At 45.9% G+C, this 18327-nt stretch overlaps 1 protein-coding gene across 7 annotated transcripts in view; it reads left to right on the top strand.

Moving 5' to 3' along the window:
* The window catches only part of NELL1 (neural EGFL like 1), a 465038-nt gene that overhangs the window by 429171 nt on the left and 17540 nt on the right, over positions 1-18327 (top strand). The gene's annotated exons all lie outside the window — the stretch shown is intronic.

Raw genomic sequence — 18327 nt, 5'->3', positions numbered from 1 at the left:
CACGCAAACGAGCATAGCGTGTTTGTGGACAGTTCGTGCAGCGAAGCCGCCACCGCCTGCGTGCGTCCTTGGTGGCCGAGTATGTCACAGAGAGATCGACCCACTGGAGAAGCACGGGTGAGTGGATGTCGGGTCGGGGGGTGGTGAAGATACAGACAAAGTATACAGAGGGAGGATGCAGCAACAAACCTTGAGTTACACTTACTCCAAACAACTAGGCCAAGCCTAACATCAAATAACTTCACAGCATTCGCGAAGCGCATGACGAGAGTCAGCAAAACTAGAACAAGCTAGCATATACTGGATACGGACGCAACAGAACAGCAAACTAATTAAACAAGCAAGTGAAACTTACAAGCTTTTACAAGCTCTACGGAGCAACAAAGAACAAGCATCCGAGTACCGCCACTTGGGAATCGGTTCGTCTGAGGTTCCCCAGCGCCCACGCATGGGACCGTGGCTTCCCAGGCGCTGGTGGGGCGATGACGCCCCCTGCCCCGCTCTGGCGCCCTGCTCTGGGTCAGGCGCACCTCGACGCGGCGTGCTCGCCCCCTGGCTTGCTGTTGCCAGGGGTCCCCGCCCCCACGTGCTGCCAGGCTCTTGCATCCCTCGCGCAACCCCCCATTCCCCGGACCGACAGCGCACGGTTTTCACCTCAGCTAGATGCGCCCTTGTCGCGCCCGGGCGGATACGAGCCTTGTTCGGGACAGGGCAGGGGGGCGCACGGCTGCGCGCGACTCAGCGCCCTTAATGGCGCCGCCTCCCCGCAGGTGCCGAGACTCGGTGCCCCTGACAGTGTACCTGTGCGGCCCCCCGGGCACGACCTGCGCTCCGACCACCGCGCGGGCCGGGAGTCGACCCAGGAATCTGACCTGCCGGTCCCGCTGCGCGACTTCACCTCGGAGTCGTGGTGCCCCAGTAAGCCGCGTGGCCTGGAAAGCAGGAAGCGGTGCCGGGCAGTCATTGGATCGGCAGCGCCTGACTCGACCGTCGCCCGAAATCACGAGTGCAGCCTAACGAAGCGGTGCCACGGCCTTGTGAAGCCGGCGTCGCGCGAGGGAGACTCCCTCGGGATTGGTGCCCCGGATGCGGCACCCGTCCGCGGATCCGCGAGCGGCACCGGGTGCGGCGAATCCGGGCACCGGTGCTCTCATCGGGGTTGGCTTGCCTTTGGAGCAGCACCGACCGGAAGGTGCCGCACGGTTCGCGGGCGCCCCGTCCGTAGCAACTACCAGGTTCCCGTGACGAGAGGTTTTTTTTTCTCCCCCCGGCGTGGAGGAGTCATAGCTCTACCCCAGATCTAGGCGGGGCAGCCTGAAGAGGGCATCGACTCGACGGACCGCGGGCCCGAGTCCACGAAGCCCCTTCACAGACAAGTCACGGCCGGCGTGGAAGCGTGGGTGTCCTTAACGGGGCCTGTTAGGCGGGTTGAAGGAGTGGAGGGCCATCCCTGGAAGCCGGTGCAGGCACGGGCCAGCCCGTGCCAGTGCACTCTCGCGGTGCGCCACTGGAGGATCGGTGCCGGGCGCGCTTGTACGCGCCCCGCCGGCCGGGGTGAACGTGCGCTCATGGACGCCTCGCGCTACGCGTGAGCCTCCTGGTCTTTTGGTCGCAGCTCGGAGCGGACCGAATTTCCCCAGCTGGGCCCTTATCTGCACGCTGTTGCTTCCCGCCTTCCGGCCGGCGTACGTGGGGATCATGGTGGGCATACCACTTCTTACCCAGCCCTTCGGCCGCTTGAAATCTCTCGGCGAACCGGTCACCCGCGCGCGCGGGAGCGGGCGATGGCCCTGAACCCATACCAGCCGTATACACTCTGCCCCCCTTCCCTTCCTCCCCTCACACCTCAGAGCTGTCTCCGCCACTATGACTAACTACTGCACACCTAACGATTGCAAGGGCTAGGTGTGGCGGTCAGCTTCCAGCGCTCACCACTTCCACGACCGACCCACGGCGGTAGGAAGGACGCAGGCCGCGGCGGGCCAGCCGGGGTAATATACCCCCGCATAGCGGCATCTGGGACCTTGCCCTGCGGCCCGTTCCGGCAGGTCGCCCCTAAGTTGCGCCCCACTATGGCGGTGAAAATACCCTGCTGGCCAGCCGGCTCCTCGTCCTTTTACCCGTCGTGTCGTTTGGAACTGTGGAGCGGGCATGCTGACTCACATCCTAGTTTCTTGCAATCGTTACTGTTCTAGGTTAGTAGTCACGTTACTTAGATTACTAGTGTAGTTGTATTATAGTTATAGTGTGTGTATATATTTATACTCGTTTTGGGCGTTCAGGCCCGCCCTCTCCCGCGCTCAGCCCGGGCTGATGCTGGTTCGCCAGGATTCAAGGCGTGCTCGACTTGTAAGAAAGCTGATGCCCACAGTGATCCCCACTACGCTGCTGAAGTGCCTGGGGAATCACACATCTCAGATAAGTGCCCATCTGTAAATCTTTCTCCGGAAACGAAGGGACCGAAGGCCAGCGCCTCAGGACGCTCCTTAATGGAAGCGGCAACGTCACTGCCTTGGTACAGCGCGCTCCGGCACGATCCCTCCGGACCGCGAAGGCACTGGCACGGCCTTCTCCGCACCGGCTCAGGGAAGGCCTCCACGTCCTCACCCGGCTAAGCGCCCCGTAACAACCGCACGCCGAGCCGTGCTGGTGTGAAGGGGCTTCGGTTGACTCGTCCCGCGGGTCCGTCGAGTCCGATCCCTCCAGCTCCCCGAAGATCTGGGGTAGAGCTGATACCTCCGTCACGCCGAGACTTTCCGTCGGCACGGGACCTGATTGCTTTAACGGAGCCTGGCTGCCCAACCTCCGCAACCTCCGTGGGGGGGGGGGGCTTGTGCTCCAAAGGCAAGCCAACCCAAGATGAGAGACGTCCCGGATTCTCCGACCCCGGTGCTGCTCGCGTCCGGCACGTCCGATCCCGCACAATCCGAGGGAGGTCTGCATCGATGACGCCGCTCACACTCCTGAGCACCGCTCTCCTAGCGGCACGGAGCGTAACTTGCGGCACCGTCATCATCGCGCCGATCAGATACCGCAAACCCCGCGCTCCGGCTCCAGCCCGTACGAACACGACTCCAGGAGCCGTCACTGGCACCGCAGGCCAGATCTGTCGACCTCCGCACCGGCTGGTCGCGTCAGGTCCCGGACCGGTACGACTCACGGACCGATTCGGCACCGGGGGTCGTCGCCATAAGGGCGCTGGATTCGCGCTATCTCTCCTCGCCCCATGGCCCTCCGACAAGGTCTGTATCTCCGAGACAGCATCTATTTGGACTGAAAGACCTGCCGCTATCTTTCCGGAAGGTTCGCCAGGAGCAGCCCGCAGCACTGGGGCTTCTGGACCCCTGGGCATACATCAACCCAGGGGCCTCAGTTCCTCTTCTGCGCCTGACCCAGAGCGGGGCTCCAGAGGTGCAGCGTCACGGCCCCCACATCCCTGAGGAAGGCCGACGTCCATTCGCTGGCCGCGGAAATCCCTCAGGACTGAAACCATTCTCACTGCGGAGGTACAGACCCACTCTTGCAGGACTCTCTTCATCTTCCTCCTGATGAAGCAGTAGCGGGAAGACATCCACGAGTCCACCCCCCTGGACTGAGGGCGCACCAAAGACCTCCTCAGGCGAGTGCGCTGAACATGAACATTCAGGCCGAGGAGGTCTCCGAGATGAGGACCTGTGTGCAGTATAACTCACTCTGACGCACCCACTCGTGTTGCCTGCCCTTTATAAAAACGATACAGAGCAACGCCAACACACTGGCAGTCACGGCCTCCGTTCCTCCAAGCCCAGGGAGAACGTAAATACATGTCTCTAAGGACTACGACTACTATCGTCACCCGCATGTTCCCTTCGTGTCATCTGTGAACGAGAGGGACAGATGGGCAAGAAGCCGCACACCCCAAGTCAAGGAGAAAGAAGGATGGACTACTGGGCCGCAAGGTCTATTGCGGGAGCATTGCAGACTGCGAGTTTCTAAACAGAGCTCTACTAGAGCCGCCATCCTTTAACTGGACAGCGCTGATAAATTCAAAGAAGCTCTCCGCAAGATGCTCGTCAGGAGTTCGTCACCCTTCTGGAGAAGGAAAGCAGTCGCACGCACTTCTTGCAGCGCGCACTTGGAGCGGCGACCTTGCACCAGAACTCTGGCCTCGGGTCACGATTCGTCGTATCTCCTGGCTGCAGTCTGGCTTCCTCCAGAACTCCAACATACACCAGGATCTTCGTTTGAGGGCCCAGGGCCTGTTCTCTGATAAGACGACCCGCGGCTGCAAACCTGAAAGATAAGGGTACTTATGCGGGCTCTTGGAATGCATACGCCGTGAACAGCGTAGACTCTTCCGCCCGAACAACAACATCGTAGCCTTTCCTCCGCCCAGACAGAGACAACTCTCAGGCGCCGCAGTAGAAATGGCAGGCGAGAACAGTAGGTAACCAGGGGTCAGGGCCAAGGCTACTACAACTTCTCCTCCAGCTCGAAGCCCTGTTTTGAAGATAGCCCGAGGGGATGTAACTTTCCTCGTAAATCCCTCTCCACTTGTTGACCGCCTCTCCTACTTCTCCGCGTGGCGCCGGCTATTCAGACGTTGGGTCCTCCGACACTGCGGTTTGGATACCACTGCAGTTTGCCTCGTACCCGGTTCCCGCCCCCTCCCTGCCCTTCAGGGACCTCTAACGAGCAATCTCTCCAGGAGTGCAAAGCTCTTCGAAAAAGGTGCCATAGAGGTTCGCAAAATGAGAAGGGCAGAGGTTATACCCGCTACTTCTTGATTTCTAAGGCCAAGGGAGGTCTGCGACCCATCTCGACCTCCGGGACTCAACAAATATTTACTGAAGTTGAAATTCCGCATGGTTTCCTTGGGGACATATCCATCCTGGATCCTGGAGACTGGTAGCCGCCTCGCATGAGATCTAATTTTATGTCGCATTTTCCCGCCCATCGGAGATCTCGCTTTCTCCATAGGCAACCGTCATATCCGTTCAGGTCCTCACCTTCGCCTCTCGTCGGCCCGAGAGTGTTCATACGAAGTGCATGGCCGTAGTCGTCGCTTTCTTCGTCGCAGCCGGTGCATCATTTCCTACTCGACGACTGGCTTATCCGAAGGCGTCAGCAAGCCAGGTGCTCTCCACAGTCATGATACCGCCTTTTCGCGAACTAGGCTGAGCTAATGTGGAGAGTCAATTCTATCCCTAGAGGATAGAATATTGGCCTGTCCTGGACTCTGCACGGCCACCTCCCCTTGTCTGATTCCGGCTTGACGGACATACCGGATGGTTACAGCAGCACCTCTAAATTCTACTCGCACCTGCCTGACCTTGGGCCCATGGCGGCCGACTTTGTGACGGACAGCACCAGGTTCCGGCTCAGACCTTGCAGTCGTGGCTCATTCTCAGCTATGCCTAGCCAGGCGATCCGTCGGATACTGTCGTCAAGTCCCACAGGAATACTCTTCTCTCCAATGGTGCTGGAGGAGTCGTCGTCTGTGCGGGGCGCCCATTCCATCCTCACAGCTCGATGTCCTCACTACGAGCATCGGATTGGATGGGGAGCTCACCTTGGCCGTTGAGGCGCAGGGTTGCTGGTCTCCTCCCGATCTGCTTTCCATATCAACGTCCGAGAATTGAGAAGCGGTCGCCTTGCTTGTCAAGCTTCCATCGGCAAGATCCAAGGCCGCGTGTCTCAGTTTTTATAGAAACACCAAGCGCGGTGACTATGTCCAACAACAGGCTGGACGGATCCTCTCTTCTCTGTCGGGAGGCCATAATGTTGTGGGAGCTTGCAATCCACACCTAGTCACCTAGTCGTTCTTTCCCCCGGGGCGCGCAATACCTGGCGCATCTACAGTCGGTCTTTCAGCTCCCACGATGGTCCCATTCGCGATGTTGCCCTTAAACTTTTCTGCGTGAAGGGGGCATCCCCACAGACCTTTTGCATCTCGCACGAACAGGAAGTGTTCCGATGTTCTGTCCTTCCAAGGCCGTGAGCGGGCCTCGGTAGCGGATGCCTTCCTGATTCCTGGGGAAGCACTCTTTTAATGCTTCCTCTCCTGATCCAATCTTCGCAGCGCGCAGGGACAGGGCCCTTGTTCTCATGCTCGGATGCAGTCAGCATGTATCTCTGCTTTTTGAGATGGGGCAACCAAAACTGCATGAAGTATTCAAAATGTGGGCATTTCATTGATTTATATAGTGGCATTATGATATTTTCTGTCTTATTATCTATCCTTTTCCTAATTTTTTCTAACATTGTTAGCTTTTTTGACTGCCGCTGCACACTGAGCAGATGTTTTCAGAAAACTATCCATGATGGCTCCACGATCTTTCTTGAGTGGTAACAGCTAATTTAGACCCCACCATTTTATAAGTATACTGGGATTATGTTTTCCAATGTGCATTACTTTGTATTTATGAACATTGAATTTCATGTCATTTTCTTTTCCAGTCAGGAAGATTTGTGAGATTCCTTTTTTATCTCTTCACAGTCAGCTTTGGACTTAATTATCTTCAGTAACGTATCATCTGCGAAGTCTTCCACCTCATTGTTCACACCCTTTTCCACATAATTTATTAATATATGAACATCACAGGTCCCCATGCAGATCTTTGGGGACCACGCTATTTACTGCTCTGTACTTAAAAACTGGTCATTTATTCCTACCCTTCGTTTCCTAACTTATAAATAATTACTGATCCGTGAGAGAACCTTCCCTCTTATCTCATAGCTAATTATTTCACTTAAGAGCCTTTGATGTGGGACACTGTCAAAAGCTTTCTGAAAGTCCAAGTATGCTATATCCATGGTATCACCCTTGTCCACAGTTTGTTAACCCCTTCAAAGAATTCTAATGATGATGAGGCATGATTTCCCATTACAAAAGCTATGTTTACTCTTTCCCAGCACATCATGTTCATCTCTGTGTGAGAAAATTCTGTTTTTTACTGTAGTTTCAACCGATTTGCCAGGTACTGAAGTTAGGCTTACCTGCCTGTAATTGCCAGGAACACCTCTGTAACCTTTTTTTAAAATCTGCATTACATTAGCTATCCTTTAGTTATCTGATACAGGGGCTGATTTAAGCAATAAGTTACGTACCACAGTTAGTAGTGCTACAATTTCATATCTGAGTTCCTTCAGAGTTCTTATGTTGATATCATCTGGTACTACTATCTTATTACTGTTTAATTTATCAGTATATTCCAAAGCCACCTTTATCAACACATCAGTCTGGGACAGTTCCTCAGATTTGCCACCTAAAAATATCAGGTGTATTGGGTGTGGGAACCTCACATTCCCTGCAGTGAAGACTGATGCAAAGAATTCATTTAGCTTTTCCCCAATGGCCTTGTCTTCCTTGAGTGCTCCTTTAGCACTTTTATCATCTAATAGCCCCACTGATGGATTTGCAGGCTTCCTGCTTCTCATGTACTTAACTATTTCCTGCTGCTAGTTTTTGTGTCTTTTGCTAGTTGCTCTTCAAATTCTTTTTTGGCCTAATTATACTTTTCTTGACAGGGATGATGCTCCTTTCTATTTTCCTCACTAGGGTTTGACTTCCAATTTTTCAGGGATGCCTTTTGCCACTAACTGCTTCTTTTATGTAGTGGTTTAGCCATCATGGCATTTTTTTTGCTGGTCTTATTGTGTTGTTTTTATTTGGAGAATACCGTTAGCTTGAGCCTCTGTTATGGTGTTTTAAAATAATTTGATGCAGCATGCAGGCACTTCTCATGACTGTTCCTTTTAACTAGTTTCCACATTTATTGTGTAGTTTCCCTTTTTGAAATGAACTGCTACTTTGGTGGGTTTATTTTGTATTTTCCCACCTATAAGGATGTTAAGTTTAATTACGGTCACTATTCCCAACCAGTTCAGCTTTATTAATCTCTTGGTGAATATTGGAGCCGATCCTTGCTCCGTTTAGGACTAAATCAATATTGCTTCTTCTATTGTGAGTTCCAGGACTAGCTGTTCCATGAAGCAGTCATTACTGGTGTCTAGAAATTTTATATCTGCATCCCATCCTGACGTGACAAGTACCCATTCAACATGGGCATAGTTGCAAATCCCCCCTTATTATTGGGTTTTCTGAGAGTTTTTTTAGCATCTCTAATCTCCCTGAGTATTTCACAGTCACCATCACCATCCTGGTCAGGTGGTTGGTTGTATATTCCCATTGCTATACTCTTATTGTTCAAGCATGGAATTTCTATCCATAGAGATTTTATAGTACTGTTCGATTCATTTAAGATTTTTCCTATATTTGACATTATACTTTCTTTCACATATAGTGCCACTCCATCAGCGTGACCTACTCTGTCAGTTCTGTATTTTTTTTTACCCTGGTATTTCCATGTCCCATTGATTGTCGTCATTCCATCAAGTTTCTGTGGTGCCTATTACATCAATAGTAATAGTAATAAAAGTCTGTTGAATAAACAGTGTTGCATCACAGAAGGCCAAATCCTAGGAGAACAGAGTGTAGCCCAAGAATTTTTCTTTAGTAAAGTTCACTCAAAATTCACAGTGCAGAAGGAAGGATTCCTCAGCCCCAACAGACAGTACCTGATGCACAGCCACACAGCCAGTGCTACTGCTAAATACTGGGAAGTAGTAGAGATTGCTTGTTGCTGCTTAAGCCTCCTTTTGGGGATTTGCAATTATGGATATGCTCTGTGTGGGCTCTCTATTCTGCTGTCCCCTCCCTCGTGGTAGTAGACAGATGGCCATGGAGCTGAGCCATCTCTTGAGTGGGTTATCTGTCTTCTGATCCACAAAACACAGAAGAAATCCATACTTTCTGTTTTGTTTGGATTTTACAGGGTAGCTTAAGAGTTCATCCCGAGTCAGTATTAAAATGAAATATGTTTCCATCCTGATATTCTCACAAATGATGTCACTTTAACAAAATGGTGGTTACCAGCAAGGAGCTCAGAAGTGCAGAGTTTATTTTTATTTTTAGTTCCAGTTCCAGTTCCAGCATGTGCATGATATTATATGCCTTTTACAATATCATGGTCAGGGCACATGATGGCTGCTTTGGTGTGTGATTTCCACAATGAACTCTGAAAACAAAAGCAGATGGGTTGTTTTATTTCCCCAATCAAAAATCCTGCAGTTATACAAGTAGGGAACCTTCTACTTTCTGGTCTTTACTAATGGAAAGGCCATTCAGAGAGTTAAGAATGTTCATGTGATATATTGTGTGTGTTTTGCTATTTAGTGGTTACCACACAAAAGTATTTGACATCCTTCACTATTTCCCTATCCTACGTACCGATCAGATGCCGCTGTCTGGCAAGTGTGTGTAAATACTGACGACTTAAAGGCAACCTCTGTTGTTACCACTACCAAAACAAGGAAACGTGAATTAAGGACAACAATATATGCCATCATGTGCCAGCAATGCCCCTCTGCCATGTACTTTGGCCAAACTGGACGGTCTCTGCGTAAAAGAAATGGACACAAATCAGACGTCAAGAATTATAACATTCAAAAACCAGTTGGAGAACCTTCAATCTCCCTGGCCACTTGATTACAGACCTAAAAGTCTCAATATTACAAGAAAAAAACTTCAAAAACAGACTCCAACCAGAGACTGCTGAATTGGAATTAATTTGCAAATTGGACACCATTAAATTAGGTTTGAATAAAGACTGGGAGTGGATGGGCCATTATACAAAGTAAAACTATTTCCCCATGCTTATCTCCCCACCCCCGCCAGTTCCTTATATCTCCTTGTCAAGTGCTGGAAATGGGCCATTTTCATTACCACTACAAACAGTTTTTTTCTCTCCTGCTGACAACAGCTCACCCTAACTGATCACTCTCCTTATGATGTGTATGGTAACACCCATTGTTTCATGTTCCGTGTGTGTGTGTGTGTGTGTGTGTGTATCTTCCTTCTGTATTTTCCACTACATGCATCCAACGAACTGAGCTGTAGTCCACGAAAGCTTATGCTACAATAAATTTGTTAGTCTCTAAGGTGCCATAAGTACTCCTGTTCTTTTTGCAGGTACAGACTAACACGGCTACTACTTTGAAAGGACAACCCTGTGTCTTGGTGTTTTTTTACTAAATGAAACATACGCCTATCAGGCCACACACACCTGTCTAGTGGAGACAGATAAAAAGAGATACTAGTCAAGTCATACAGATTAATCTATACCCAATTCTCAGTACGTAAAATGCTGCTCACCAGTGCAAGGCTGCTCAAAGGCTGAAACACTCACTTCTTGAAGTGGTTCAGAGCCTCACTCTTGCAATTTGTTTTGCAAGCATTGGAAGCAACCCAACCCCTGTAGCAGGTCCCTTGCATGTTTGAGCAGAATAAATTCCAACCTCCTAGGAAAGCCCAATGCACGTACTCACTATACCAGAACACTGCAGGATTCCGTCATTTTAATCTTAGAGGTGTGTGAGTCAGGCCTTGCTGTAGCGATGGGATGGCTTGTGTTAAAATGAGGGAGACCATCTAGGGAACAGGAAGAATTACTGGCTTTCCAGCTCTAAGAAAAATCTCAACTCATGTTAGTCAGAATTTAGCATATTCTGGGTGCAAGAATGCTTCAAATCCAGGGTTTGAAATTTGATTAGTGTAGCTCTAATGTGTAGCATGCTGCAGCATTCTCTTAGCCAGCGTGTAGATTTGAAAACAAAAGAAGAAAAAAAGTTTTCTCTGCAAAAGATTTCTTTTGAAAATCCTCCCACATGCTGAATTGCTCTTCTGTCACTTCTGTACTGTTAGATGGGGTGGGTTTGAACCAGATACAAAAAACAATAAACTGAATAGATATCCAAGAAAAACCTTTAGAACTTACTGTATTGTCATGCTTGTAATATTGGAGTCCACGTCTGCTGCAGGTAAACTATGAATAACCATAGCTCACTTCATAAATATCAAGAGACAACCTCTCACTCATTCAGTGAGGCTAAGTTATGCCTCAGTACTCCTGATGCTATCCAGGATTGTCACTTAACCTCCATAAAATCTCAGAAGCAAGCTTCATTTGTCTACTTTCTTTTTCAGTATCTAAAGTGCCTTAGCATTACTGTACATTTAGCACCAGCTACCTGACTCCTGAATGATCAATCACTTTACTGTAGAAATTTCTTAGTAGAATATAGAATAGCTAAAGAAAACCTGCTTGAGGGTTAGGTGGAACTCATGATTTAAATCCCATTTGAACCAATGGCACTTTTCACAACAAGAGCTGAAACGGAAGTGTTTTGTTAGGCAAGTTTTGTATCTTACATGTATCTATCTCAAAATTCCTTAGAGAGACTCTGCCATGACAAAATTCACAGAGTAGATTCTGTACTCTGGCCAAGCTTTGCTTGTTTCAAGATCGGTGTGTAAGTAAACATGGCTATAAGCCAGCCCGACACCTTCATGCTTGCTACCTGAGCAAGTCCCCCAGGGTAAAGAAAAGCAACCTCAAGCTATTGTATTTTGTACTGACTGCCAATGACCAGCGTTTGTTCCAACAACTGGAGATTGCCAGGACTTACCACATCCCTGAGACAACCCATATAGTGGCTTGAGCAACTGGAGAATTCCCCTGTATGGGAGGACTTAATGGAGGGAGGGTTTTATAGCTGCTCTTTACCACCAGACTGATAATAAGGAGCCAAGGCTCTCTTGTGAATAAGACTCCATGTGTTTAAAAAATGTTTTTACTTCTGGTGCAGTAAGACCTTAGATTGAAAGACTGAAAAGTATAGCAAATTTTTAAAATTATTTCCAACAGTTATCTTGTTTGTTTCCTTTATGGATGTCATGCATACTTGCTGTTCACAGTTACTTTTTCTGGTTCATTCTCATTCACTAAAAAAAAACCCTGCTCTTCGATTAATTTTTCAGTAAACACTTTTAGTCATATCTGGATTTGTATAAGGATTTTTTAAAGCAAAACCTACATTTTAAACCTAACATACTTGACACTGTTCTTTTAATAGGCTGTTAGGCCTTTATGGATAAAAGTGATAAAAAGTTTTTCTAAGTAAAAATAGATCTTTTTTGTCATTCCCTTTTAAACCACAAGCACCTTCCATTAATTTTGATTTAAAGGAATAGAAAATAAAGTGCTAAAGTGACAAATTTCTTGTGAAAAATAATTTGGTCAGAACAGTATTCAGCTTTAACTTGAACATGCATTTGTTGGAAGCCCAGCATACATTTGTCATATCAGATTATATTTTAGTGGGTTTAATGGACTCTAAAAGTTGAAATTTGCACTCTAGTAGGGTTTTTTTTTCTGCGACAGTTTCTCATGATATCAGAGTACTGTATCACGCTACTCACATGCACACATTTCAAAATGCTGTAGAAAAAATTGAAATTTGGTGGCAAGAGATCAGTTTAATATTTCAAAGAAAACAAGCTAATGAACTTGTGTTGGTGCGTATATTCATAGAATCGTAGGACTGGAAGGGACCTCAAGAGGTCATCTAGTCCAGTCCCCTGCACTCATGGCAGGACTAAATATTATCTAGACCAATGTTTCCCAGACTTGAGATGCCACTTGTCTAGGGAAAGCCTCTGGCGGGCTGGGCCAGTTTCTTTTCCTGCCGTGTCTACAGATCCGGCCGATCGCGGCTCCCACTGGCCACAGTTCGCTGCTCCAGGCCAATGGGAGCTGCTGGAAGCCGCGGTCAGTATGTCCCTCGGCCCACACTGCTTCCAGCAGCTCCCATTGGCCTGGAGCAGCGAACCACAGCCAGTGGGAGCAACGATCGGCTGAACCTGTGGACGCTGCAAGTAAACAAATCAGTCCGGCTTGACAGGGGCTTTCCCTAAACAAGCATCGTCCCAAGCTTAGAAACACTGATCTAGGCCATCCCTGACAATTGTTTGTCTAATGTGTTCTTAAAAATATCCAAGGATGGATATTCTACAACCTCTCAAGGTGATTTATTCCCATGTTTAACAACCCTGGCAGGAAGATTTTCCACATGTCCAACCTACACCGTCCTTGCTGCAGTTTAAGCCCATTGCTTCTTGTCCTATCTTCAGAGGTTAAGGAGAATAATTTTTCTCCCTCCTCCTTGTACCAACCTTTTATGTACTTGAAAACTGTTATCATGTCCCCTCTCAGTCTTCTCTTCTTCAGACTAAAGAAATCCAGGTTTTTCAGGCTTCCCTCATAGATACATATTTTCTAGATGTTTAATCAATTTTATTGCTCTTTCCTGGATTTTCTCCAATTTGTCCACATCTTTTCTCAAATGTGACACCCAGAACTGACCATAACACTCCAGCTGAGGCCCAATCAGCATGGAGTAGAGCAGAAGAATTACTTCTCTGTCTTGCTTATAACATTCCTGCTAATACAGCCCAGAATGATGTTTGCTTTTATTTTGCAACAGTGTTACACTGTTGACTCTCATTTAGCTTGTGATCTACTATGACCCCCATATCCCTTTCTGTAGTACTCTTTCATAGGCAGTCATTTCCCATTTTGTAGGAGTGTAATTGATTGTTCCTTCCTAAGTGGAGTACTTTGCATTTCTCCTTGCTGAATTTCATCCTATTTACTTCATTTCTCTAGTTTGTCCAGATCATTTTGAATTTTAATCCTATCCTCTAAAGCACTTGAAACCCCTCCCTGCTTGGTATCATCCACAAACTTTATAACTGTATTCTCTATGCCATTTTCTAAATAACTGATGAAGATATTGAACAGAACCAAACCTAGAACTGATCCCTGTGAGACCTCCCTTGATACACCCTTCCATCTTGACTGTGAGCCACTGAAAACTACTCTCTGGGAATGTTTTTTCAAGCAGTTATGCACACATCTTATAGTAGCTTCATCTAGGTTGTATTTCCATAGTTTGTGTATGAGAACGTCATAGGAGACGGTATCAAAAGCCTTACTAAAGTCAAGATATACTACTGCTTCCCCCCATCCACAAGGCCTGTTACCTGGTCAAATAAAGCTATTAGGTTAATTTGACATGATTTGTTCTTGACAAATCCATGCTGACTGTTACTTACCCCCTTATTATCTTTTAGATGTTCACAAAACAATGGCCATGGGTACTTTTGTAATACCTGAGGCAAATTACATATGCATTAAAGGAAGAGGGAAGCTGGCAGAAATTGCAGTTTTTGATAAATGAATCCTTCCCTAATCTATATATGTTCTTAATATGCCCTCCTCACTATAGTATCCTCAGAAACATTCATGAAACACTGTGACAAACATCTGTCACACATGGTTCATTCTCTCTCTCTCATCCTCTCCCCATAGGGACAATTATGTGTACAGTGGACTGTTTTGTTTTGGTTGGAGTTTATTTGTTTTAAAAGTAATGTTCCTATGTGTTTAAGTTAGAGAAAGCAAGGTCAAAGAACCATGACTTGCATTTGGAGTAGAAGGTGGTGACATTTCTGATGGTCATTAGTTCTCTGCAGTACTCTTGTCACCCCTTAACATAGGTTGTATCATTGTGATACAGTCTAATACAAAGATAGCATGGGAATAGATCCTTCAGTGGCTTGCTTACTTGCAATCTCAATTTGGCATTATGTGCATTTGTTGAGGGGAGCAGTGATTGTGCCACCCTTACTCATATTGAGTAGTAACTTACTCCACAAGTTCTCCCACTGAAATCTGTGTAAGACACTGCTTAAGCAGGCCTCAAGTGTTTTCTATAAATGAATTAGACATATCCAGAGGATAAAGATGGTAGTTAAATTAATCTCACTTCCTTCAGTGGACCCTCAATGAATTTGTCCCAAGAAGCGAAGATAACTGCCAGTGTTGTTTTAATCAGAAAGGGGCTAAGCAAGTTTGCTGCTTTGTATATAGTACCTGCCTCTTCAATCATAGCTGCCTAGCTTTATTAACAAACAAGTTTTTACTTCAGTACCACCACATAGAGCTGCTATGGCTGGGAAAGAGCAACTTCTGCACAGCAGTGCCTCATGCATAATTAACAGAGTTCTCAACTCTTAACTGATCGCCTTCCCAGAACCTTTATGGCTAATAACAGAGAAAATAGCAGTTGGTTTCACCAAGTGGGTGGTGATATGTTGGCATTTATCAGATATTCTCAGTTTGAGTCAAGCTAGGATTTCTGTGATAATGATGGAGATGATATATGAGACTTGTGCTATCATTTATTACTTAATTTTAGATTCACGTACTTGAAGTTGTATATTGTAATAGTTAGGCCTGTAAATTGGGCTGACTTTTCTACAGCATTGTCACTCAACAAATTATTTGAGCTAAGTATGACTTGGACATCATAAAATGACTTTAAATTGCTGCAATGTCCAAGGCAGAGCCAATTCATTATAATGGAGAATTCAGTCCACTTTCGTATGGCTATCCCAGCAAAGTCACACTTGTAAGCTCATTTAGGGGTAAATAAAGATTATTTTCTTCCATATTTTAAAATTGACTCTCTCTGTTCTTTTACTATGTATTCAATTACTCATTTATACCTGAGTAATTCCATTTGCTCTCATTTATAATGGAGTAGCTGTATTGAGATAAGTGAGATTGGAACTAGGCCTTTAATCTGTTTACAAAACCCTCACCATTTAATGTCCAGTGGTGCAAAAATGAGAATATCAAATTAAGCTTAAAACTTTTTTTTCTGAAGTTATTGGAAATGTAGATGGTTTATTCAAATGCTCAGAAACACAGTCGGCAACAAGAGAAAACTGCCACAGGGATGTTCTGAGAAAATTAGTTCTATTAAAAGGTCAGCTATCTAATGGATGCAACTTCGAAGCTTTTTATATTTGATTAATGACTAAAACATTTAAATAATAAATGCAATAAAATAATAGGGAACCATCATTTGCATTAAGAAAGAAAAATGAACTGAGCAATGATTAGAGGCTTACGTAGAAAATATGTTGCTTGGCTTTTGCTTGATTGGTTCTTTTGTCATGAATGGCCTGCTTGCTAGTTTGGGCAACTCTCGGTAGGGCTTCATCTTTATGTGCACTCAGCAGAGAACAACAGTTGCAATATGTAAATAGGGTACTTCTTCCCTTTTGGATATATATAATAGATTAAGTTGGCTTTGTTCAGTGCAAACAGGTCTGTAGTACTGAGAATATGAATAATGTCAGTTTCCATAATTGCTAACATCTGGCTTTCCATAAATCTGTTAAATTGCACGGAAGCAGAATTTGATTTCTGTGTCATAAGTAAAGCAATTGCATGGAACTCTGTAGGCAATATGGCTCTATATTCATCTGTGAAATCCTTTTAGTTTTGAACAGTAAAAGATACTCTTCTAATCTGCACTCTAATCCTGATGCATATTATATATATATATATATGCTATTCAGGGAGGTCTTAACATTGTTGGGAAGAAAATATTGACAATGCTTGCATCTATTAAATGTGAAATCACCAAAGGCAGAGTATGTCACATTTATTTTCAAGACAAAATACAAGATCAAGCACCGAAGAGACAAGTAGAAGAGAGGCTTTTTCAAGAATGCTCTCAGACCCATTGTAGCTAATTGGTTATTATCTTCCACTGAAATCACTGATTCAGTATCAGCTTATTCGTGGCCCAATTTATGTCAAAATTTGTTTTTTTTTCTTTTTTTTTGTCTTTTTCTTTTCATGGTACTCTGTCACCTGAGAAGTAATGGGACACAAGATTTGTTTTTCATTTATAAAGCCCCTTTTCCATCACCTGTAGTGGCTCTTCCAGGTGGTTTCCTTTATTATATGAAGAATGGGGCAAACACTAAGGGGGGTAAGGGTGGGGACATGAGATACTCCCCTCAGAAAGTCAAATTATAGCTAGTTGCTTTATCAGAGATGAGGCAGCAAAATATATCAGTGCCAGAGAAGTCTAGAGGCTGAACTGTGCCATTAGGAATACGGCTGAGCAGGAAGAACGAGGAGTACTTGTGGCACCTTTGAGACTAACAAATTTATTGAGCATAAGCTTTCGTGGGCTAAAACCCACTTTATTGCATGCATACAGTGGAAAATACATAGAAAGACACACACACACACACACACACACAGAGCGCCTGATATGGCAACACCCATTGTTTCATGTTATGTCTACGCTACACAGCTTTTAGCTACATGGTTGTGTCACTAAAGCCGTGCCGCTAGAAATTGTGCAGTGTAGCTGCTGTTTGTTTGCTCTCCTGTCGCCCAAAAGCTTCCACCCCCAAAGAGCAGCATTTGCATTGTCAGCAGGAGAGCGCTCCAGCTAACAGAGCACTGTTCACACTGGCACTTGTCACCAGAAAAACTTTTTCTTTCAGGGGGGTGGGGTGCGGCTAAACACCTCTGAATGACAAAAGTTTTATCGTTCAATTGGCAGTGTAGACATAGCCTTAGAGACACCCCTCTGAGGCCTGACTAACGCTCTGCTTCACCTTTTTTATCTTCACAACACCCCTATGAGGTAGGAAAGGACCACTTAAAGATGGGGACCAGAAGGTCTAACTGACTTGCCCAAGGTCACAAAGGAAGTCTGTGGCAGAGCAGAGAATTGAACCCAGTCTGCCAAATCCTAGGCTAGTTTCCTAACCACTGGATCACTGTTCCTCTCTAGGAAGGTTTTACTCAAAAGAAAACCAGGTTGATGTCGGAAGTACTGTTGGCGATGGAGTAGCTAACAGTCTAATTTCTGAGTTAGAACTAACTCTGTACTCTTTGTGTTTGAGAGGATACCATGCTTACAGAAATGCTTCTTTGGGATAAAATGTAAACCAGGGTCCTGACTGCTTGTGGAGGTCATTAAAGATCAGATGGTGCTTGCCACAGAAGTATCGTCATTAGCCCTATTATCCTGGCCAAATTCTAGATTAGCTTAGGTTCCTTACTAAAGTCCCTCAGCAGTTTCAAATGCATATTATATCATTCACTTCTTTTCCTAAACTCTTGTGTAGTGGTGCTGCATGTAATTAAACAGTTGCCATATTTCAGCCCAGAAGTGTAGTGATTCTGCGGTGTGTTATTTAAAGTTTTATACAAAAGAGCTTTAGAATTCTTCAGGATGAAAAGAGCACTGTGTAAGATTTGATCATCTATTCCCATTCATATTTACGTGTGTGTATGTACATACACAAAATGTATTTAACATGTATATATATATAAAATGCTTCATCTCATCCAAATCCAAAACTTTGTGCTGCAATGTAGTTAAGCTTTTTGGCAATTATATACAGTATGAAAACAGGGCCAATCTATTCAATTGCATTTTAGCTGGAAATTCTGTCCATCTCATCTTAAATACTGCTCGAAAGATCTGCTGGAGAAACATGCCTATTTTCCAGATTGCGCTTAACTCAGAGATTTCATAGCCTTATCTCCAAGAGATCTCATGGCC

The sequence above is a fragment of the Chelonoidis abingdonii genome, chromosome 4 (genome assembly GCF_003597395.2).
Source record: "Chelonoidis abingdonii isolate Lonesome George chromosome 4, CheloAbing_2.0, whole genome shotgun sequence".
Taxonomy (NCBI): domain Eukaryota; kingdom Metazoa; phylum Chordata; order Testudines; family Testudinidae; genus Chelonoidis; species Chelonoidis abingdonii.
The sequence above is the reverse complement of the archived record's forward strand: the minus strand, read 5'-3'. Positions and strand labels throughout refer to the sequence as shown.